This window comes from Macaca nemestrina, chromosome 5 (assembly GCF_043159975.1).
Source record: "Macaca nemestrina isolate mMacNem1 chromosome 5, mMacNem.hap1, whole genome shotgun sequence".
In the NCBI taxonomy this organism is placed as follows: domain Eukaryota; kingdom Metazoa; phylum Chordata; class Mammalia; order Primates; family Cercopithecidae; genus Macaca; species Macaca nemestrina.
The window spans coordinates 68062308-68086592 of NC_092129.1; the positions used below are offsets into that span (position 1 = coordinate 68062308).

The 24285-nt window shown below is 39.9% G+C and overlaps 1 long non-coding RNA gene across 2 annotated transcripts in view; it reads left to right on the plus strand.

The window, feature by feature from the left end:
* LOC139363325 (uncharacterized) overlaps positions 1-22506 on the plus strand; it is a 99104-nt gene extending 76598 nt beyond the window's left edge. For both annotated transcript variants that reach the window (XR_011623441.1, XR_011623442.1), the window contains exon 3: positions 21381-22506. This is a non-coding gene — a long non-coding RNA (uncharacterized lncRNA). The remainder of the gene's footprint in view (positions 1-21380) is intronic.
* Positions 22507-24285: the final 1779 nt, after the last annotated feature.

Sequence of the window (24285 nt, forward strand, 5' to 3'; positions counted from 1 at the left end):
ACAAAAGAACGTAAAGGAGTTTATCTAAATAACTTGTTTACTCATGTGATCCTAAAACTAACCTTTGATTGATCATTCGCAGGCAGGATGGCTCTCTTGGGGGGAGGGCAACCAGGTTAATTACCCTCTAGTGGTGTTGACTCAAAACCTTTGTCATTTAATGTGTGCTGAATAAATGCTGGCAGGGCCAGCTAGTAAGGGCAGCAGCTACTAGGACTCTTTTGGTCAGCGGTCTAGTCCCCTAGCCCACTCTTTCACTGAATATTGTTGTCTGAGTATGTTATTCATCTGTTGTGCAGCTAGGGTCCATGGGACGGACCGTGGAACATATGAATTTTAGAATTCTTTTTTTCTACTTCTGTGAAGGATGATGATGGTATTTTGATGGGAACTGCATTGATTTTGTAGATTGCTTTGGGCAGTATGGTCATTTTCACATTTTCTACCCATCTATGAGCATAGGGTGTGTTTCCACTTGTTTGTGCCATCTGTGATTTCTTTCAGCAGTGTTTTGTAGTTTTCCTTGTAGAGGTCTTTCACCTCCTTGGTTAGGTATATTCCAAAGTATTTTATTTTATCTTGCAGCTATTGTAAAAGGGATTGAGTTCTTGATTTGATTCTCAGTTTGGTTGCTGTTGGTGTATAGCAAGGCCACTGATTTGTGTGCATTGATTTTGTATCCTGAAACTTTACTGAATTCATTTATCAGTTCTAGGAGCTTTTTGGATAAGTCTTCAGGGTTTGCTAGTTGTATGACCATATCCTCGGTGAACAGTGACAGTTTGATTTCCTCTTTACTTATTTGGATGACCTTTTATTTCTTTCTCTTGTCTAATTATTCTGGCTAGGACTCCCAGTACTATGTTCAAGAGAAGTGGTAAAAGTGGGCATCCTTGTCTTGCTCTAGGTCTCAAGGGGAATGCTTTCAACTTTTCCCCATTCAGTATAATGCTCACTGTGTTTGTCATAAATGGCTTTTATTACCTTAAGGTATGTTCCTTCTATGCTGATTTTGCTGAGGGCTTTAATAAAGGAATGCTGAATTTTGCCAAATGCTTTTTCTGCCACTATTGAGGCAATCATTTGATTTTTGTTTTTAATTCTGTTTCTGTGTTGTATCACATTTATTGACTTGCATATGTTAAACCATCCCTGCATCCCTGGTATGAAACCCCCATTTGATCATGGTGCATTATCTTTTTGATATGCTGTTGGATTCAGTTAGCTAGTATTTTGTTGAGGATTTATGCATCCGTATTAATCAGCAATATTGGTCTGTAGTTTTCTTTTTTGTTGTTGTTGCTGTTATGTCCTTTCCTGGTTTTGGTATTAGAGTGGTACTGGCTTATAGAATGATTTAGGGAGGATCCTTTTTCTCTAAATTTTGGAATAGTGTCAACAGAATTGGTACCAATTCTTCTTTGAATGACTGGTAAAATTCAGCTATGAATCCATCTGGTCCTGGACTTTTGTTTTTGTTGCCAATTATTTTATTTCCATATCAGTCTTATTGCTCGTTATTGGTCTGTTCAGAGTTTCTATTTCTTCCTAGTTTAATCTAGGAGGGCGGTGTATTTCCAGGAATTTATCCATCTCCTCTAGGTTTTCTAGTTTGTTTATGTAAGGTGTTCATAGTGGCCTTGAATAATCTCTTGTATTTCTGTGGCATTGGTTGTAATATCTCCTGTTTCATTTCTAATTGAGCTTATTTGAATCTTCTCTCTTCTTTTCTTAGTCTCACTAATGGTCTATCAATTTTGTTTATCTTTTGAAAGAACCAGCTTTTTGTTTCATTTGTCTTTTGTATTTTTTTCTTTCAATTTCATTTAGTTATGCTCTGATCTTAGTTATTTTTTCTTCTTCTGCTGGGTTTGGGTTTGGGTTGTTCTTGCTTCTCCAGTTCCATGAGGAATTTAGATCATTCCTTAGATTGTTTATTTTGCTCTTTCAGACGTTTCTGATGTAGGCATTTAATGCTATGAACTTTCCCCTTAGCACCACTTTTGCTGTATCCCAGAGAACTTTCCTCTTAGCACCACTTCTGCTGTATTGATAGGTTGTGTCATTATTGTCATCCCATTCAAGTAATTATTTAATTTCCATCTTGATTTCATTGTTGACCCTACAATTATTCAGAAGCAGGTTATTTAATTTGCTTGGATTTGCATGGTTTTGAGGGTTCCTTTTTGAGTTGATTTCCAATTTTATTCCACTGTCGTCTGAGAGAATCTTTGATACAATTTCAATTTTCTTAAATTTATTGAGGCTTGTTTTGTGGCCTGTTATATGGTCTACCCTACAGAATGTACCATGTGCTGATGAATAGAATGTATATTCTGCAGTTGTTAGGTAGAATGTTCTATAAATATCTGTTAAGTCAGTTTGTTCTAGGGTATAGTTTAAGACTATTGTTTCTTTGTTGACTTTCTATGTTGATGATGTGTCTAGTACTATCAGTGGAGTATTGGAGTCCCCCACTATTATTGTATTGCCATCTATCTCATTTCTTAGGTCTAGTAGTACTTGTTCAATAAATCTGGGAGCTCCAATGTTAGCTGCATATATATTTAGGATTGTAATATAATGTCCCTCTTTGTCTTTTTTAACTGCTGTTGCTTTAATGTCTGTTTTGTCTGATATAGTAATAGCTACTCCTGCTTGTTTTTGGTGTCCATTTATATGGAATATCTTTCCCCACCCCTTTACCTTAAGTTTATGTGAGTTCTTATGTTAGATGAGTCTCTTAAAGGCAGCAGACACTTGGTTGGTGAATTCTTATCCATTCTGCCATGCTGTATTTTTTTAAGTGGAGCATTTAGGCCATTTGCATTCAGCATTAGTATTGAGATGTGAGGTACTATTCTATTCATCATGCTAGTTGTTGCCTGAATATCTTGTGGATTTTTTTCTTCATTGTTATTGTTTTATAGGTCCTGTGAGATTTATGCTCTAAGAAGTTTCTATTTTGGTATATTTTGAGGTTTTGTTTCAAGATTTAGAGCTCCTGTTTTCAGTTCTGATAGTGCTGGTTCAGTAGTGGCAAATTCTCTCAGCATTTGTTTGTCTGAAATAAACTATTTCTTTCCTTTGTTTATGAAGCTTAGCTTTGCTGGATACAAAATTCTTGGCTGATAATTGTTTTGTTTAAGGAGGCTAAAGATAAGACCCCAATCCCATCTAGCTTATAGGGTCTCTGCTGAGAAACCTGCTGTTAATCTGATACATTTTCCTTGATAGGTTACCTGATGCTTTTGCCTCACAGTTCTTAAGATTCTTTCCTTCTTCTTGACTTTAGGTAACTTGATGACTATATGCCTAGGCAAAGATCTTTTTGTGATGAGTATCCCAGGTGTTCTTTGAGCTTCTTGTATTTGGATGTCTAAATCCCTAGCAAGGCCAGGGAAGTTTTCCTCGATTATTCCTTCAAATATGTTTTCCAAACTTTTAGATTTATCTTCTTCCTCAGGAACATCAATTATTCTTAGGTTTGGTTGTTTAACTGAATCCCAAACTTCTTAGTGGCTTTGTTCATTATTTTGATTCTGTTTTATTTGTCTTTGTCTGATTGGGTTACTTTGAAAGCCTTGTCTTTGAGCTCTGAAGTTCTTCTATTTGTTTGATTCTATTATTGAGGCTTTTCAGTGTATTTTACATTTCTCTTAGAGTATCCTTCATTTCCAGAAGTTGTGATTACTTTTTATTTATGCTATCTACTTCTCTGGAGATTTTTCTGTCCATATCCTGTAACATTTTTAAAATTTCTTTAAGTTGTTATTCATCTTTCTCTGATACTTCCTTGATTAGCTTAATAATTGACCTTCTGAATTCTTTTGCTGGCAATTTAGATATTTCTTATTGTTTTGGATTCATTGCTGGTGAGCTAGTGTGATCTTTTGGGGGCATAATAGAATCTTGTTTTGTCATATTACCAAAATTGTTTTTCTGGTTCCTTCTCATATGGGTAGACTATGTCAGAGAAAAGATCTGGAGCTCAAGGGGTGCTGTTCATTTTCTTTTGCCCCACAAGTGTTCCCTTGATGTGGCACTCTCCCCTTCCTCTAGGGATGGGGCTTCCTAAGAGCCACACTGCAGTGATTGTTATTTCTCTTCTGATACTAGCCACCCAGTGGAGCTACCAGGCTCTGGGCTGGTACTGAGGAGTGTCTGCAAAGAGTCCTGTGATGTGATCCATCTTCAGGTGGATACCAGCATCTGTTCCATTGGAGGTAGCAGAGGAGTGAGGTGGACTTTGTGTGGGACCTTGGTTGTAGTTTTGTTTAGTGTGCTGTTTTTCTCTAATACTGATTGTCCTGGCAGTAAAGTTGTCATGTAGACAGACTCAGGACCTCTGGTTATCCAGAATATTACAGGCAGTGGAGTTAGCTGTTTTCTCCTTTCTTGGGACAAGGCTGTTGTTTTATGAGTTGCTGCAATGGTTTGTGTTGATTGGCCTCCAGCCAGGAGGTGGCGCTTTCAAGAGAGCATCAGCTGTGGTAGTACAGGGAGGATACAAGCTTGCCGTAGGTTGGCCATGTAATAGATGAAGCCACAGAGCTTCGAAGAGATAACGTCTTTTATCTTTGGCTACCAGGGCAGGTAGAGAAAGACCATCAGCTGGGGGCAGTGTTAGGCATGTCTGAGCTCAGACTCTTCTTGGGCAAGGCTTGCCGTGGCTGTTACAGGGGATGAGGGTGTTTTTCTACAGCTGACAGAGTTATGTCCCCTGGGGGATTATGGCTGCCTCTGCTGCATCATATAGGTTGCCAGGGAAGTGGTGGAAAGCTGGCAGTGACAGGCCTCACCCAGCTCCTATGCAGCCAAAAAGGGCAGTCTCAATCCCACTGTGCTCCCCCAACAGCACTGACTTTATATCCAGGCAGCCAGTGAGAAAACTGTTTTTTTAAAAGATCATTTTTCCTCAATTTTTATATTTAAGAAAATATATTTTTTATTTATAAAAAAAATTTTTTTAAGGAATAAAAAATTTGTAAAGTCTTCAAGGAAAAACCAATAACAATGTATTGGCAAGAATCATGATGCCAGAGTAGAGGGGCTAAATTAGCCCTAAGTAAAGGATATGGTGGGCCCACCATAACAAGCTTAAAATGAAGTCTTAAAAAGATAAAACTGATCCCAAGTAACTTAACTCCTAAAAAGGGAAAAGAGTCAGTATTCATTAAATAAATACAGCAAAATGAGCACTCAACAGCATAAAATTGGCAGTGCCCAAGATCCAATCAAAAATCACATAGCATGTAAAGAAACAAGATTACCTATAACCAGGAGAAGAATCAATCAATTAGACTCAGAAATGCCAGATATAATAAAATTGGTAGAGAAGGACCTTAAAAGACCTTAATATTAAAAGATTAAGATTTTAAAATCTTATTAACATGTTCAAAAGATATAAAAGAAAACATAAAGATAATGATAAAAGAAATGGGAGATATGAAAAAGACCCAAATGGAACTTGCAGAGGTTAAAAAAACCTCTGATATGAGACATATAAATGATAAGATTAACAGCAGATTAGACACTGCAGACAAGGGATTGACTGCAAAGGGTAATGAGAGCCTTTTGGAGGGCCATGGAAATGTTCTATGTCTTATCTTGATTGTGGCAGTGATTACATGATTGTATACATTTGTCAGGTTATCTGACTGTTCACTTAAAATAAATGAGTTATATTGGATGCAAAGTATACCTCAATAAAACTATTTTTTAAATACTACAGCAAATGAAAGACATCAGACATAAAAGAATACATACTATATGGATCCAAATATATGAAACTTCTTCACCTAATTTATAGTGACAAAAGGCAGACCAGTGGTTGCCTGGGTGCAGAGTGAGAGAACAGTAGGAGGTTGAACTGCAAAGGGATGATGGAAATGTTCTATACATTCATTGGCATGGTGATTACATGGGTGTATACATTTGTCAAACTCATCCAACTCTACACTTAAAATAGATGGGTTTTGTTTTACGTAATTACATCCCAATAAAGTTGAGAGATAAAGCAAAGAAATGGTTATATGTAAGTCTTCCTGTAAATGTGTGTTGGGAGGAGTTGGCATTTTTCTCAGCAGGTCTGGACTGGTCAAAGCATTTTAAAATTTCATCCAATGGTATTTGGACTGAAGACCCACTGTTCTATTCTTGGAAATTTCCCCTATACTGAGAATAATTATTTAATACTCTAAGGAGTATTAATGTGAGTTCAAAATGAAGGTCACTGGTGTTCAAAAAACTTCATTAAAAGCAATAGTGAAATACAAGCCTCTAAAAGGTAAATTTAAATAGCAAGACTTTTAAAGGTAAAGGAAGGGGCAGCTACCTAGATATTTTTTGACCTGTTGGGCTTCTCAGTGTTGTTAGTGTCCTTGCTGGTAGTCTTTTAGGGATCTAAGAAAGCCAGTATCAGTGTAGTGGATGCTGTGGTACCCAGCCAAGCTCTTCCCTTCAAGACCAAGACACTCTGTTCCCCAGCAGCCTGGAGTATTCACTTCTAATGGCTGCTAAATTTACTCTCTGCTAAAGGGAACTGCCTGGCTCAAGTTTACATCCCCTCCTCCAGGGTAGCCCACATCCAGTGAGGGGTTAATGTGGGGATACAAAGGCCTTGCCTCCTTACTCCAATTCAGGACAACTCAGAAGGATCATCTCAGCTCTGGAGCTCCCTGTGGGAGCAGCTGAGGTCCCTGTTGCAACCTTGCTGTGGTTCATTTCTCCCTCTCCCAATCCTGCTTCCCTCCCTCACCCCTCATGGATGTTTTCTTTCCTTTTTTTTCTTTTTTTTATTTTTTTTTTCTGACAAGGTCTATCTTCTCCCAGGCTGGAGTGCAGTGGCACAATCTCAGCTTACTGCAACCTCCGCCTCCTAGGCTCAAGCAATCCTCCCACCTCAGCCTTCTGAGTAGCTGGGTCTACAGACGCATGCCACCATGCCTGGCTAATTTTATGTTTTTTGTAGAGATGGGGTTTTCCCATGTTTCCCGGGCTAGTCTCACACTCCTGAGCTCAGGTGATCCGCCCACCTCAGCCTCCCAAAGTGCTGGGATTACAGGCATAAGCACAGCACCCAGCCACTCATGGATGTGTTCTTGAGGGAACAGTCCCATAAAACTTCTGCACATAGACCTCCAACTTCAAGTCTGTTTCCCAGGAAACTTGACCTAAGGCAATGAGTAAATAAGGGGGGAATTGCCTGTGTCTGGTGGGAGCACTCTATACCCAGGTAAAAAATAAATATCAAATGTCACTAGCTCTTTTATTTCCAAATGACCAGTGATAAAATGTAATGCGAAGGCCGGGTGCAGTGGCTGACACCTGTAATCCCAGCACATTGGGAGGCTGAGGCAGGGGAATCACAAGGTCAGGAGTTAGAGACCAGCATGGCCAACATAGTGAAATCCCATCTCTACTAAAAACACAAAAAATTAGCTGGGCATAGTGGCGGGCTTCTGTAATCCCAGCTACTCGGGAGGCTGAGGCAGGAGAATCGCTTGAACACGGGAGGCAGAAGTTGCAGTGAGCCGAGATCGTGCCATTGCACTCCAGCTTGGTCGACAGAGTCCATCTCAAAAAAAAAAAAATTCAATCCTGATAAAGAGAGTGATTTTCCCTAAATTAGTCTATAAGTTTTGATGTAGTCTAAATTTGGAATTTGATAAAAATAATACAAAGTTCATGCAGAAGAATGAACATAAAAAATAGGGAAATTAAAAAAAAAAAAACAGAATGTAAGATGGAGAGTGAGTGTGAGCCTTGTGCCACCAAATTTTGTAATATAAAGCTGTGGTCATTTCTTGCAGGACTCTTTCTTCTTCCTAGGCCCCCTACCCTGAGACTGAGACCCTCCAAAGTGTTCTCCACCTCCCCCATTTCCTGCTATGTAGTAAATACCTGTTCATTTTGTCTCTCTTATACTGCTGTAATCTCTTAATGGGACAATCTATGCTTTTCAAGGTATGTCTTCAGTACCCAGCCTGCACAAGCAATGCTTGTGCAAAGTGTTGAATGAAAGAATGAATCATCGAGTGAATAAACAACCAACGCAAAGCCAAGCACAAAAATGGCTACAGTGGAGCTTAGTTCATTCCTTCCTTTGAGAGATCCTGGAGCCACTGTCATTATAATCTAAGCTGATACCAATACCATCAAGTAGTAAATACTTATTTCCTGCAGATATGCCCCGTGTGCAAAATTACATTTAAAATAATACATGTGACCTGGTGCGGTGGTTCATGCCTGTAATCCCAGCACTTTGAGAGGCAAGGCAGACTGATCACCTGAGGTCAGGAGTTGAAGACCAGGCTGGCCAACATGGTGAAACCCTGTCTCTACTAAAAATACAAAAAATTAGCCAGGCGTGGTGGCAGGCACCTGTAATCCCAGCTACTCAGAAGGCTGAGGCAGGAGAATCACTTGAACCCAGAAGGCAGAGGTTGCAGCAAGCTAAGATCACGCCACTGCACTCCAGCCTGGGTGACAAGATCAAAACTCCATCTCAAAAGAAATGAAAAAAATTAACATTAAAATAAAATAATACATGCACTTGTAAACATGTCCACATATACATGATAACACTGCACATCAGATTACATTCTTAAGTCTGCCCAGCAACGAAGACCTTTAAAGACCAGTGTCTCAGCTGCCTTTACAAGGAAGATGTTTTCAGTGCTGTCGTTGAGAAATGAAAGCCTGTTTTTCTCTTGGGAAAGTCAAGGAAGGGCACTGCGTTTACACCAGGATGTGTTGACAATGTCTAACTACATCGAATCTTATCTACACCAGCAGTAAATCCCCTCACCCATTGAGCTGGTAAGAGGGCCCATTTCCTCCATCACTGCTGCCAGCCAAGGTTTCAGTCCTTCCGCTCCCCAAGAGATTTCATTTCAGAACTGAGATGATAAAGTACTCAAATGGTGCAATCCAAGTCCCAAGGAATTTTAACAACAATAACCCCTTTGCAAAGCAGGGGAGAGAATGTACTGTCCTACTATAAACTTCCTGGCGATCCTCATAGTCATTTGACCAGCTGTTCCCATACCCAATATCAGAAGGCAGGATTCACCTATTTCATGAAAACTTAAAGCTGGACTTAAAGCTACAAAACCCCCAAGCACATTTCATTTTGAATTGTTAATACAGTCCCAGTCTACCACCTGATTACCCAGTAGATTTTCAGTTTCAGCTTTTATCAGTGTAAAGCTCAGAGCTACAGAGCGCCAACTGGGCAAATGATTTAAGGAAAGCAGAATGAAGGCACAGGCTTGGATACTACTAAAAGACACAGTGGAAGTTTTTTTTTTGTTTTTTTGTTTTTTTTTTTTTTAGGAAGATATGTAAATCTGATGAACAAAAATTGTAGTTGAGTGCACCCCTGGAAGTATAATGAAAACTCCCCCTCAGTTAGAAGCACCTATACACATTTTGGGTCTCTTAATACGTAGCTTTCAAATCCTTGCAACTTCAGGGCCCATGTACTCCAACTCTAGATGTGCCATCAATTTGATCTGAATGCTGTAATGAGAATTCAGTCTGTGGTCTTAGAACTTAGAGCTGGACTCTTTAAAGTCTGGACCTTTTAAGGAAAACAACCTTGTTGTTGTTTATGTGTTTTCTTTGTTGCTTTGGCCTCAAGCTCCTCATAAAAGGGCTTGAAGAAAATTCATAAAACATGCACAAATAATATGCATAATGTGCAGAAACGGCCTTGAAAACATGCATATTGAAGAATGCCCATAAAATTTAAAGAAGCTAGCACCTTCTTAAATCTTCATAACAATGCTACAAGGTAGGTATTGTTAGCACCATAACAATCCCCAAGATTCAAAAAGAAAACACTTGAGGAAAAGGACTGGCTGAGTTACCCCAAAGAAGGGAAAGGTAAACTGCTCTGATTTTCCTGGGGATGAAGACAAAACATCTTTTAGAAATCTCTTTGAGTCTGGTCTGCCTAGAAATAGCTGTTTCTGGGAAAAGCAATCAGGCTGAATCAAGAGTAACATACTAATTCCAAATCCTCACAATTACATGTTGAGAGCCTGCCTAGATATTCTGGGTGCCACCTTGCAATTGGCCAGTTGTGTTGCTGACAGCTCGGTGCATATCAGGAAAAAGACACACTCTCAGTTGGCGCCTCTTACAGTCACATTAATCCTACTGAAGTGTGGTTCTGGAATACAGCCAGTCTACCCCATTGAGGCAAGGCTTGATGGAGCACAAGCTAGCATGGCTGCACCTGACCAGCTCAGGGGAGGAAGGATGGAGGAAGCAGGACACTTTAAATGTCTGTATGATGGGTATTCATGCATCACTATTAACTAAAAAGACACATGGAGCCAATAGCCCATGGCATAACTGTGGAAACAAAGACAGACACCTGGCTCAGAAGAGCTGACAGGGATCCCAAACTGGCTCATTTTAAGTGTAAGTCATGTGGGCTTCAAGACAAAGATGCTAATTCATGAACACAGAACAACCTTGGCTCACATAGAGTCATCAACCAAAAGACAGTTTTTATGTTTCCAGAGTGGTGATAGCAGCAAATATTCATAACTCACTTATGCCTCCCAACCTCAAATAAGATATAAGAAAAGTTCCAACATAGTCGCTACCTGGGAGGAAGGATGTCCAGCTAGCAAGGCAAAAGTAACCCTAACCAAACTAGGAGAAGATGTACCACAGCAGATTATGTCTAAATTGTAGGGCCCAAATAGTAATGGCCATAACCATTCTGAGGATGCAGAGATCCTTAAGGGTGAACTGGACCCTCCAGGGTAAGCAATTTAAATTGGTACACAGGCAAGCATCCCATGAGGAGGGAACAACATAAGCCGAGGCACGTAAAAAGAAAAGAGACTACTGGACACTGAAAATATTGAGAAAGCCAAACCATACAGTGAAGACCAGGGCCCCCAAACAAGAGATTTACACTTGATAATCAGACCAGAAATTTTCAAACAACTCAAACGTTTCTCCAAGTAGACATTGCAAAGAGTAATGAAAACATCGTCCTCCCCTCTGGCAGCCCCTACTCAAATATGTTTTTAACCAGGATATTCACGTTTGGTCTGTTTTATGTATTCAGATTCCATGTGAGATTTTGTTTTAGAATAAGTTGCTTTAAAATATTTTAAAACATTACAGAGATCCTAACAAGGAGAACAAGCAGGATAAGCTACAAAATCATAGTTTTTAAAAAGCCAAACATTTGCAGATCAATAAAAGTTGACTTAATTCATGTCCAGCAAGCCAGCACAATAAGAAATGTTAAAAATAAGTTTTTCAGGTCCAATGGAATTGATACCAGATAGAAGCATAGATCTGCTAGAAACAGTAAAGGGCACCAGAAAGACATTTTTAAAAATCAAATACCTAGGAATAAATCTAAAACAATAGCTAGAAGTCCTCTACACTGAAAACTAAAACAATATTTGCTAAGAAAAATTAAACAAGCTGTACATAAATGAAGACTTATACAATGTTCATGGATTAGTAGACTAAATATAGTTAAGAAGTCCATGTAGAGTCTCTCTTTTTTGGTCAAGATAGAGAAACATCATTTTCCTTCCCACCTGAAACAACTAAAAAACTAGACAAAATACATAAAACAACAATTTTCGAGACAATAGATATCAGGCAATGAAGAAAAATAATTCCTAAGAAAAAAGGAAAAAAATTAATGAGTAAAGTGAGTCCTATGATTGCTCTAGCATATAACCTTGTATTTTCAGGCCATGAGAGAGGGAGTGGTAATCTAGGTAGAGCCCAGCAGATTTCCTTAAATTAAGGAGATGAAGTTGATATTCAAGGGAGATCAAGGCAGCTAGGGTTCACAGGGCAGAATACGCGAGAGGAGAGAGCTGCACAGAAAGAAAACTCCAAAAATCTGAGATGATCCCCTTTGAGTATATATACCAAATTTTTTTTTGGTCTACTATGTGTCTTTTCAATGACAAAAGACAAACAATTTTTTAACAATGCATATAATCAAATATGTCTCTACTTTCCTTTATGACTTCTGGGTTTGCTGTCTTGCTTAGGAAAGTCTACTTCATTTCAAGACATTTTATTTTATGAACTTGGCTCAGCATTTTAAGGGCATATTCTTTTGGGGGGCCTACAGCACTAGACATAACAACCTTAAAGAGACGAAGAGCAGGAAAGGAATATTTTCAGAAAACCATGCCCGCAGGTGGGGAACAGTTTAGGTATATAGTGGTTAAGAGCTCTAGAGTCAGATGGTCCTGGAGAGGAGTTCCACTTCCTGAGTGAGAATCCTGGGTGAATAACTCTGGGGCCCTTAGGCAAGTTACTTAACTTCCTCTGTCAAAAGGGAGATATTAGTATCTATTTCATATTCTTATTGTGACTAACAACAATGCATGTAAAGCATTTAGCATAGGGCTTAGTAGCAGTGAGTGTTCAGTAAGTAATGACTTTTATTACTACTATTATTAGCATAGAAAAACTAGGAGAGGCCAGACGCAGTGGCTTATGCCTGTAATTCCAGCACTTTGGGAGGTCAAAGCAGGGCAGATCACCTTAGGCCAGGAGTTTGAGACCAGCCTGGCCAACATGGTGAAACGCTATCTCTACTAGCAATATAAAAACTCAGCCTGGCATGGTGGTGAGCACCTGTAATCCAAGCTACTTGAGAGGCTGAGGCAGGAGAATCACTTCGACCTGGGAGAGAGAGATTGCAGTGAGCAGAGATCACGCCATTGCACTTCAGCCTGGGCAACAAGAGTGAAACTCCATCTCAAAAAAAAGAAAAGAAAAACTAGGAGAGAATTTTAGAAAGATAGTCTGGGGTTAGAGAGTTTGGACTTTGATCTGTCAAGGATGGAAAACAATGGAAGTTTTAGTAGCCAAGGAGTAATATGAGATAGGTAGTATTTAATAAAACTTAATCTCCCTTTAAGGATCTACAGTATCCTTAAAAGGCCATATTTATATTGACTTATGTGTCTTTTTATCTCAAAATCCTATCTCAGAAAAAAAGATGGCACCTCTTAAATACCATCACACTTTAAAACTTCTTGTGATTTGATCAGATTATTATTATTTGATCAATCTACATCTTAGGTGAAGATTCTTGTCCCATAATCAAAAACATATTACATCTTAAAACTCTATAACTTGATTTTTCTATGTTCTTATTTGTAGGGCAGTAGGAATTATTAATCAGCTAAGAACAACTGAGTGGTCCTCTCATTGGCTTTCACTACACACCTACAGGCAGATAGAATGTCACCTTCCAGCAGAATGTGTCTGCCCTCTGCATCGGTTATGGACTGAATATTGTGTCCCCCCAAAATTCATTTGTTGAAGCCCTAACTCCCAGTATGACTATATTTGGAAATTGAGCCTTTAAGAAAATATTTAAGCTTAAATGAGGTCATAAGGGTGAGGCCCTGATTCAATAGGATTACTGTCCTTATAAAAAGAGATACCACAAACCTCTCTCTCTCTTTTTCCCTTTCTCCCTGTCTCTCGGAGCATGCATGGAGGAAATGCCATGTCAGCACACAGCTATGTGGTGGCCACCTACAAGCCAAGAGAAGAGGCCTCAGAATGAAACCAAATTTGCCAGCACCTTAATCTTGGACTTCCAGCCTCCAGAACTGTGAGAAAATAAATGGCTATTGTTTCAGCTGCCCAGTCTGTGGTATTTTGTGAAGGTAGCCTCAGCAGACTGAGGCAACATCTGATCAAGTACTGACATCCAGAGTCAAACTCTCATTTTACCTTAGATACTAGAATAGTTTAATCCAAATTACAGTTATTTTAAAAGATAAGATTTCTGTTTCTCCATTCTTTCCAAACCAAGATTCTGACTGACTGACTTCTGTAACAGTCAGCCTCAAGTGCCCAGGACTTGATTAATAATAGATAACTTCCCTAATTTTTGTCCCCACTTCCAATTTAGGACCAACCAGGGAATGCCCTAGCCAATCACATGAGTGATTGGCTCCTAGACAGCCCACCTGCAGTTCCCCCACCAACAATCTTCAGTTGGGGCACACGGGAAGCTTCTCTGTTTTCCATTAAACACCTTCCCAGTCCTCTGCCTGCCTTTGATTCTCTGCCAAACACAGTGACACTGGCTGACTCCTTTGCAATTGCAGTCTCTGAATAAATAGCCTCTGCATTTCTCATTTAGTTGGTTTTTGTTCATTTCCACAGAGTCTTTTCATCTATTCCCTAGAAGACTGAAAAGATTGTTTTCCCTAATTGCATCTTGAAACATTTTCTCTCATATTTATGAGGCAGATATTGCTTTTTTCCACAATTATAAATTAAGGGGCATATCCAGTCCTTTTGACAAATGTGAACTTAAAAAATTTTTTTTTAATTTTACTTTTAAGTTCAAGGATACAAGTGCAGAATGTGTAGGTTTGTTACATAGGTATACATGTGCCACAGTGGTTTGCTGCACCTATCCACCCATCAAATGTGTACTTTAAAGATAGCCCAGAGGTTCCAGGTCCCAGAGTGATAGTTCTAGGCCAGCGATGTGCAAACAGGACCCCTGACCACCTCTCCCTGTTCTACCCCAGATCCACGTCATTTTTTGGAAAGTATTGATAGTGACTTCCTCGGTGATCCTGAGTTCTCAGATCCGACCCTGGCACCCACAGCTCCCTGTCTTCACTGTGCCATTGCTCATTAAGCTGCGCTGGTTGCCTGACCCCCTGGGTGTTCCCCCTGTTGACTGGGCACACAGTCTAGGTGCTTGTTTTGCTCAAGCCAATGAAAAAGGCATGAGGAACACTTCAAAGGAAGCCTTCAAACTGCTGATCTTGGCAGTTCTGCTGTTTTCAAAGACAACAGAACAGTGGGAAGGAGGAAGATTTCATTCCCCTGGAGCGTCTCTGCTGAGCTCTGGAAACAATAGTAACCAAGTGCATTTTGGGAGGAATCATTTGAACCAGGTCCTTATCTGCATTGCTTGGAATAAGGTTTTATAAAAAACAAAACATCAAAAACAACAAAAAAAACTCCCCACTTCATTCAAATGCCACATTCATTTTGGTCTGGTTTGTTTCTCATCAATAAAAATGCATAATTAACTCCCTGAAGTTAGGCATTGATAATAAATAGAAATCCATTTCAATGAATTCAGAACCTGTGGGATTTCTGATTTAACCCTGTAACCTACTTCATTGACAAACTTTAAATGACTTGATGGAAGTAAATGAATATCCCAAGCTGCTGTTTGATGTTCAATAGCTTGTTTCTTTTGTTAGTAGGTAGGGAGGCAGACTTCTCAGGCTTTACTATGGCTTACCCTAGAAGGACAACAGCACTCAACATAGGCTCAACAAAGCATCATATTTTAATCCATCAGCAGTTTTCCAGGAGAATGTTGCCCATGATTAAATAACTTAAAGTAACACAGAGTTATCAAGAGAAGAGTCAACATAGGCACACTCTACCAGTCTATCTTCATCCATCTTTAGATATTCGTCAGCAGCTGCAATGGACTGGAGACTCCTGGGACCAATGGCCAGTGACTGTGAGGACTGAAATTGCAGTTCCTTGCTTTGTGTGTAGCTCTCTCCTCTGACTTGAGAATGCTGTTTAAAATGGTCTAGGTATAGTTCTAAACAGCTGACTCATCATTAAGGGGAGGTGTCTGCAGAGAAGTCAGCAAGTGTGATTAATGTTAAAAATAAGATAACCTTTCAAAATACTACCCCAGCACTACACCTGGAGTGTGGAAAAGAGGAGGCAGTCAATATCCCCTGCCTGGCCTACTGTTAACCAGCCGAGCATACACAGAGTATAGGAAAAATATGTAAAGCAGATCTTTATTTTGAATTTGAACCATGCATTCTATTATGGGTCCTACTCCAGGTATTGTCTCATTGTATTCCAGGTGCCTTTCCCAGTTTCCCAGGGGGGCAGGTCTGGTAACTGATTTCTCTGAGTGCCCATGTGGTCACTCCCTTGTAGCCAGTTGCCCTCTCTGACTTTGACCTTCCACCCATCTTCCCTTTCCTTTGATCCTCCAGACCTTGGAATCTCTTCTCCTCCTGGCAAGGACTCCTGTCTTAGATAAACTTTAGTCAGGCTCCTCTGAGCCTGCTTTTCAACTAGGCCTCATCCTTAGTCCTGGCCTTGGCCTGCTGAACCCAGTTTTAGGGAAAAAAAAAAAAAAAAATCCTCCTAAGGCAGCTTATCCGAAATCCCACCCTTGATATTTAACCAAGTTCCTCTTGTTAACCTTCCATTTCACCTCCTCAACTGCTTGTTGGCTATACATCTCCTCTGGTTTCTATTGTATCTGGAGTTGAGTTCAACTTCTCTCCCCTATTACAGTAGTCTTGAAGAAAGCCTTCCTTGCCATTTTTAACAAATGTCAGAATAATTTCTTTAACCCTCCCCAAACCCAGGGCCCCACCTCTTCTGCACCTGGAGTTCTCTTTGTCTTTAAGTGCTCATCTCCTTCTTCAGATTAACACCCACTGCCAGGTGCTGGGGCGTTGAATCCTGAGGGCTGGAAGAGAAGAAGAAAGGAAAAGCAGCTTTCTCAGCAGTCTGTTTTCGGGGCTGGGAAGGTGGGATAATCACAGCTTTCCCAATGCTAAGTTAACAACAGTTCCGTGTCATCTCCCTTCCTTTTGCTAAGAGTATCTGTCTTCTTAGTAACCCTGGTCTGGAACCCCAGGAGAAAAACAGAGGAAGAAAAAAAAAAAAAAAAAAAAAAGCAAGTCCTCATTTGTGATACCGGAAGAACTGAAAAACCTTACTCCCTCTCTGCCACAAAAGAATTCTCCTCTATATGGAATTAGAAATAGTTAATGTGATTTGAAACTGGTACAAAGCAAACAAACAAAAGGCTCTGCTGAAATACTGGTGCCCGTTGGAGTCAGATGGGCCTGAATTTAAAGCCTGCCTCCCCCATCTAGCTTGCCAGGATCTCAAGCAAGCAGGTTAATGCTTGGAACCCAGTTGCCTTGTCTGTAAAAATCTTTTCTCTCACAAGGTCAATAAGAGGAATAGATGAGCATCTAACACCAGGCTTAGCGCAGGGTTATTTTTCAAAGATTCATTTTCACTTCCTAACTCTCATTCTGTTTGAGAGACAACAGTCTCTATGGGGCCCATTTTGGAGACTAGAAAAATATATCGTTCAAAAAATGCTTGATTTTTTTTTTTATCTTCCATGCTTTGATTTTGTGATTTATCTGATGCTAACATTATCATTTAAGAAATCACAATATTTTTGTGTCTTTTAATATTTTATAAGGCAATTCTATTTCTTTCAGTTTAAAATATAGGGATATTTTAAAACACAGTTTTATTTTTTCTGAGCTAACATGTTTTTAGACAGAATGAAGTTATAGCGCCATAATGAGTGAGGACAATAAGAAATTTAGTAAAATGTAAAGTGATAAAACAGTAAATGAAATGTTTACATTTAAGTTCTATTATTTTTCTGCAGAAAAATTCAGATATATGCATAAGTAGAGAGAATAATGTAATGAACCCCATTGTATCTGTCACTCAGCCTTAACAATTACATTTTGCCAATCTTGTTTTGTCTGTACATCACCCTGCAATTCTTACTATCCTCTTCCCTGGAATGTTTTAAAGCACATTCTCAACATCATATTTTAGTGCATATTTCCAATAGAGAATTCTCCTTATTTTATATAAGCAAATTACTACTTATATCTAATAAAATTTAAAAATAATTCCTTATATAGTTCCTATGTATTCTCAATGTCCACTCAATGTTTAAATATGAAGGTTGTCTCAAAAGCATCTTTTTACGGTCGACTTGATTGAACCTGGTCCAAATAAGAAATTTGTCTGATATGTTACCTAAGTCTCTTTTAATCTATACCCTTCCTCCCTCCTTCCCACCCCATTTGTGTTAGTCTGTTCTCACATTGCTATCAAGAAACACCTGAGGCTAGGTAATTGATAAAGAAAAGAGGTTCAATTGGCTCACAGTTCTGCAGGCTGTACAGGAAGCATGATTCTGGCATCTGCTCGCTTCTGGGGGAGGCCTCAGGAAACTTACAATTACGGCAGAAGGCAAAGGCATAACAGGCCCATCTTACATGACTGGTGCAGGATGGAGAGAGAGGTGGGAGGAGGTGCTACCCATTTTTAAACAACCAGATCTCATGAGAACTCTATCACAAGAACAGCACCAAAGGGGAGAAATCTGCCCCCATGATCCAATCACCTCCCACCGGGCCCCACCTCTAACACTGGGGGTTACAGTTGAACATGAGATGTGGGTGGGGATCCAGATCCAAACCATATCACTATTCATCCTATTTATTTGTTGAAGAAACCAAGTCATCTGTCTTATTGAATTTCCCAAGCTCTGAATTTGGCTAATTGCTTTATTGTGGTGTCATTTAACATACTCCCCATCCCCTGTATTTCCTGTAAGGGTGGTTGGATCTAGAGGCTTCATCAGATTCCAGTTCAATCTTTCAGCAGAACTTCATGGAAGGAGCTGGTGCTTACTGTTGATCACATCAGGAGACACAAAATATCTCTCCTGTAGTGAATTTTCAACTGACCAGTGAAACAAAAAGTTATTTGGATTGCAATCCAGGATAATAACTCTCCATTTATGGTGGAAAGACAAGATTTTTTGAGTCATCCAGACTTAAGACAAAACACTGAACTGAGGCACTATGGACAAGACATTATGGATTTTCCCATGTTGGGTGCTGGATATTCTTGTATTCTTATAAACATTCTTGAGCTTTGTTCTGGGATGCAGTTACATTACTTGGAAACAGTCTGACTCTTTGGAGTGTTGTTTTTAATATTGTTAGACGGGTCTGGAGCAGCATTAATCTAGAGCTAATTTTGTGCTACTGCTGAAGCAAGCCCTTTGAGTTCTCTACCCAGTGCCCATGCATTAGGAGGGTTTCCAGTCTGGCTGGTGGCCTGTGTGAGCACCAGGCACCGTTCCCTCAAAGCCTTTAGGATGGTTCTTTCCCCAGCCTCACACACAAGCAACGATCAGTCCTCTGCTAAGTAAGTATTACAGGCCTTGAGGTAAAGACACTGCAGAAGCCAGATAATAATTCCCGTTCCTATGAAATACACAAATATTGTACAGATTACAGCTTCCAAATAAAATCAAGCAAATGTTGCCAACTTAAACCTCATTCACAAATGGGATTATCTCAACAAACCAAGTCCTTTCTCCATGAATCCAGGAAAATAAACAAATATGTGCAAGAGCCCTCTCAGATCACAGTATAGAAGGTCTTGTTGAATGAATTTTTTAAGTAAGCCCCTGCTTTCTCCTTCTCCCATGTAGAAAAAAAGCAAAATATACCTTTGCAAGGAGTATTTCCGTTGGAAATCATTTTACTCTCATGGAGGTGGAGAAAAATAATTTTAAAAAGATAAAAGAGTGGATCTGGATAACTTTTCTTTTCTTTTAGATCTTAAAAACCATTCACTTTAATACCAGGAACCCATGTAAGAATGCCATTCAAAATAATGATTTGACATTCTCCAAATCCTTAGTATTAGTCATTTTGAGGGAATATCATGTATCATAAGACTGCTTTTATTTTCTTCCCATCAGACAAGATAATCCAAAGCAATTACTAAATAGCTGATTCAGGGCCCATGATAAGAACATACAAGAACTTTAGAAGTTGTGTGGCTCCATGGCCCCTTTAAACCTGGGGGGTTGGTAGGCGCACAACCATTAATTTTTGTTAGTGCCAATGGTCGTGTCTCAGGCAGTTTGTACCACATGGGTTGTTGTGGTGGTGGTGATTACTGATGTTCTTTTAAGAACTTTTAGAAGTTCTAGAAATACCAAGAATTAGCTGTCAGAAGGAGCAGAGATTAGTCATGTATAAGGGACATTAAATAATATTGTTCTCAATAACATTAACAATGAAATATGATAACTTAATAATATAAATCTTAAAGACATACCAGATATCTTTAGAGATAAGATAGTTATGTTTATAGTTATGATCTAAGCATTTCAATTAACTTGACAAGTTATAGCCATAAATACGAAATAGATGCAAAGGTTACAGCTTCAATAAAGGGAATGTAGTGGTTTTCTTTCTTTTTTTTTTTTTTTGTAGTGATTTTCTTAATCCAAAATTTTGTTTTATGTATGATATGCCCAGTGTTCACTGTATGTGTGATTGGAAGACTCCATTGCTGGACAGGAGGAAGTGCAGACGCCCTAAACATTTAATCAGGTTCACATAGAACGGTAGGATCTGCTTTAAGAGGGCAGATTAAGTGCATGTATTTACTTGCTTTCCATGGAATCCCATTTAAATAACACTTGAACAAGTAGAATAAATTCATAACGGTACTGAGTGCAGTGGACCAGAGATTTTGACATATTTCTGAAAACCAAATACATGGGATCATATTGATACAAAATTACAGCAAGGAGTGACAACTTTTCCCCAAAGAGCCCTGTGCCCATCTGCATGAGATTCCCAAGGCTACCATAACCAAGCACCAGTGCCACAAACAGGGTGGTTTAAAACACAAATGTATCTTCCTACAGTCCTGGAGGTTAAAAATTTGAAATAAAGGTATGAGTAAGGTTAGTTCCTTTGGAGAGCTCTGAGGAAAATATGTTCTGTGCCTTTCTCCCAGCCTCCAGGGTTCCCAGCAGTCCTCGGCGCTCCTTGCATTGTAGGCGCATTGCTCCAGTCTCTACCTCTGTGGTTATATGGGTTCTCCCTGTGTGTTTCTGTGTGTCTTCATCTCTTCTCCTCCTCTCCTCCTCTTTTTTTTTTTTTTAGATGGTATCTCACTCTGTTGCCCAGGCTGAAATGCAGTGCCATGATCTCAGCTCACTGCAACCTCCGCCTCTCCAGTTCAAGCGATTCTTCTGCCTCAGCTTCCCGAGTAGCTGGGACTACAGGTGCCCGACACCACGTCCAGCTAATTTTTTTGTATTTTTAGTAGAGACAGGGTTTCATGATGTTGGCCAGGCTGGTCTCGAACTCCTGACCTCAGATGATCTGCCCACCTCAGCCTCCCAAAGTGTTGGGATTACAGACATGAGCCACTGAGCTTGGCCTTCTCCTCCTCTTATAAGGACACCAGTGATACTAGATTCAGGGTCCATCCTACTGCAATATGATCTTCTCTTAATTATATCTTCAATGACCCTATGCTCAAATAAGGTCACATTCTGAGATAGCAGGGACTAGAACTTCAACATATCTTTTATCTTTTAGGGGGACACAATTTAACCTGTAACACCACCATTCACCTGTTTGTGTTCAGATTCATTTCCTACTCTCTCTCTCTCTCTGTCTGTCTGTCTCTCTCTCTCTCTGCCCTTTCTGTGTCTCAAAGTATTAACTTTTACAATCTATATTTTCCAGACTCCTTTGCCAAACTGGCTCCTGGCTGATGTCAACCAACGGGAGGCACTGACAAGAGACTGGCAGGAGGGAAAAAGGAAGAAGCCAGGGCAATTCTCCCCTCTATCTCTGCCTTGGGCAGTGTCTCCAGCAGTAGCTACAACTACTCCATGATTCTAGTTCCTTCTGGAAGGCTTGCTGTAGCTGGGAGGCTCTCCCAGTATGCAATGAGGGGGCCCGAGCTGCTAAACTCTGGGAATGCCATCCTCCAGCTCGCCTCAGCTTCTAAAATCTGAGTTGCTTCATTCTTCAGTTTGCTCTGTCAGCTCTTCCAAGACCTTTATAATTAATTCCCCTAATTAAATTCTCTCTATTGAACTACCTGGCATGAGTTCTGTTTTCCTGACAGACCCCTGACTGATCAAGCTTCAGGCAATGCCAAGCTCTGAGTCAACTAGTAGAGAACAGGAGTGGGCCAGGGGGCAGACATCAAGGCGACTATTGAAAGGACCACCAATGGGATAAGAGAGCAGATCCCAGTGCCCTCCTTCCCTCCCCCTGCAAATGCAGCACAACTGTCAGAAGATGTGTGTGGGAAAGAATAGTTGTGTGCAAAATCCTTCGCGTTTCTTAGTGGGCAGCCAACAGATACTACTCAACGTGGTTTCCAAAAGGAAACATAAGCATGTTTCCAGTGAATGACATTACGGCAGCCACCGAAATTATTTCAAACATCAATACATAAAAATTATCTCTCAGGACTTAGACTTAGGGTGGGCAGGAATGGGCTTATTTTGGTTTATTTTCTCTCCTTCTGTGGTATTTGAATATTGTAAAGCTTTTGCCTCTATTACTTCTTTAATGTTTTAAGCAATAATTTCAAAGATTTGACTAGGTCTTTGTGTAGCTAAGGAGCAAGTGATTTTATATCAATTCTTATTTCCTGGATATAGAAGGGGGAAGGTAGAGATGAAAGAGTGGAGAATTTTGAAGCAGGGGTGTGAATAAAGAAGCTAATGACACTGCTCATTGACTAAGAAATTGCTTTACATGTTACACTGTGGATGGGGGAAATTCATGCAGAGGGTGTTTCATGTTAGGAAATATGCCACTCTTTCCGAATGTGATATTTTTGAGAATTACTGTGTGTTAGGCCATTCTTGCGTTGCTATTAAAAAAAAAAAAAAAAACCTGAGGCTGAGTAATTTATAAAGAAAAGAGGTTTAATTGGCTCACTGTTCTGCAGGGTGTACAGGAAGCATAGTGCTGGCATCTGCTTGATGTCTGGGGAGATCTCAGGAAGCTTACAATCATGGCAGAAGGCAAAGGGGGAGCAGGTGTCTCACATGGCTAGAGTAGGAGTAAAAGAGAGAGTCAGGAGTTGCGGAGGTGCCACACACTTTTAAACAAACAGAACTCATAAGTTTGTTTTCTTTTAAACAAACAGAACTGCTCTAACATAAGAACTCATTCACTATTGTGAGGACAGCACCAAGCCATGAGGGATCAGCTCTCACGGCCCAAACACCAGGCTCCACCTCCAACAGTGGGGACTACATTTCAACATGAGATTTGGGCAGGACAAATATCCAAACCATATCTTACTGTTCATTCTTGGGAGACGTGTGAGCGCATTTGATCTATTATTTTAATCCTCACTCCTACTCCTGCTGTCCAAGACCAGTAAGAAGGAGGAGGCTCATCTACCCCTCCACATTGGCAGAGGGCATGGAAGAGACAGAGCTGAAAGGGCTCAAGACTGCTCCGAACATTTATAGTAAGCCCAGGCATAGCTGCACAGGGTAGATAAACAGTGCTGGAGTGATTAGAAACTTTCCTCTACAACAGCATGGCATGGTTTAAAAAAAAAAAAAAAAAAAAATACGTAGGCTTAAGAAAAGGTAAACCTGGGTTTCAATGTCAGCATTGCCATCTACTACTTCTACGGCCTTGCACAATGTACTTAAATTCTCTGAACTTCAATCTCTGTTTCTGCCACACGGAGGTAACATTTAGTCAACACAGTTTTCATGAAAAATGAGACAATATATGCAAGGAAGCTTATAGAATGTCTTGCACATATGAGAACCTCAATAAAACACATCCATTACTGATGAACAAATAGGTCAAATAAGGCTCTGCATATCTGGATATAAACAAAAGGTGATTGAGAGGTCTTCTTAGATATTTGTAGGTGTTTCAAAGCACTGACTTGCTTACTGCTCCTGCTTTTCTTCCAGGCAGTCAAAGCATATTTCCTGACAATTGTACTGAGTGTTTTAAATAGGTTGACAAACAACAGAGACAATCCCATGCAAAGGCAGCCTTCTCAGACCAGCTTGTTGCTAGCTGTGGTTCCAGGGAGCAGATTTAGATGAGTCATATGTTGTAGAAATGGGCAGAAAAGGACTGGAGTCCTCGAGACATAACCCCAGATTCAGAGTGTGACACTGAGTCTGGGGCTCTATTTGTAGTCAGTAGATAACAGGAAGGTATTATCCAAACTGTAGCCCAGCGAGGGGACCCAGAGTTCCTAGACATCCGTTTCCTAATCTCCAAATTGCACTGTCCCTCCTGGAGTCATGCAGACAAAATGAGAAGGGCCTAGACCAAAGAGAGTCAGAGAGTGAAGAAAAATGGTTAAGAATCTCCTGGGAAGCTTAGTAAACTTCTAACATCAACATTAACAAAAGTTTAAGAGAATGATAATTATAGGTGTCACGGGGCTCACTGTTGGCCTCATAAATAGGACTAGATTCAACGTGTCTGGCATGTATCTGGAAAACTGGTGAGGTGGACCCAACAAAAGTCTCTTGTATAAAATACATTCTAAAAGTTAAGAAAATGAGACAGATGGCTTGACTTAGTCATTGTAGGAGGAAGTAAGTCTGAGTACAGCACTGTGTTCTCACTAAGTTTATCTATT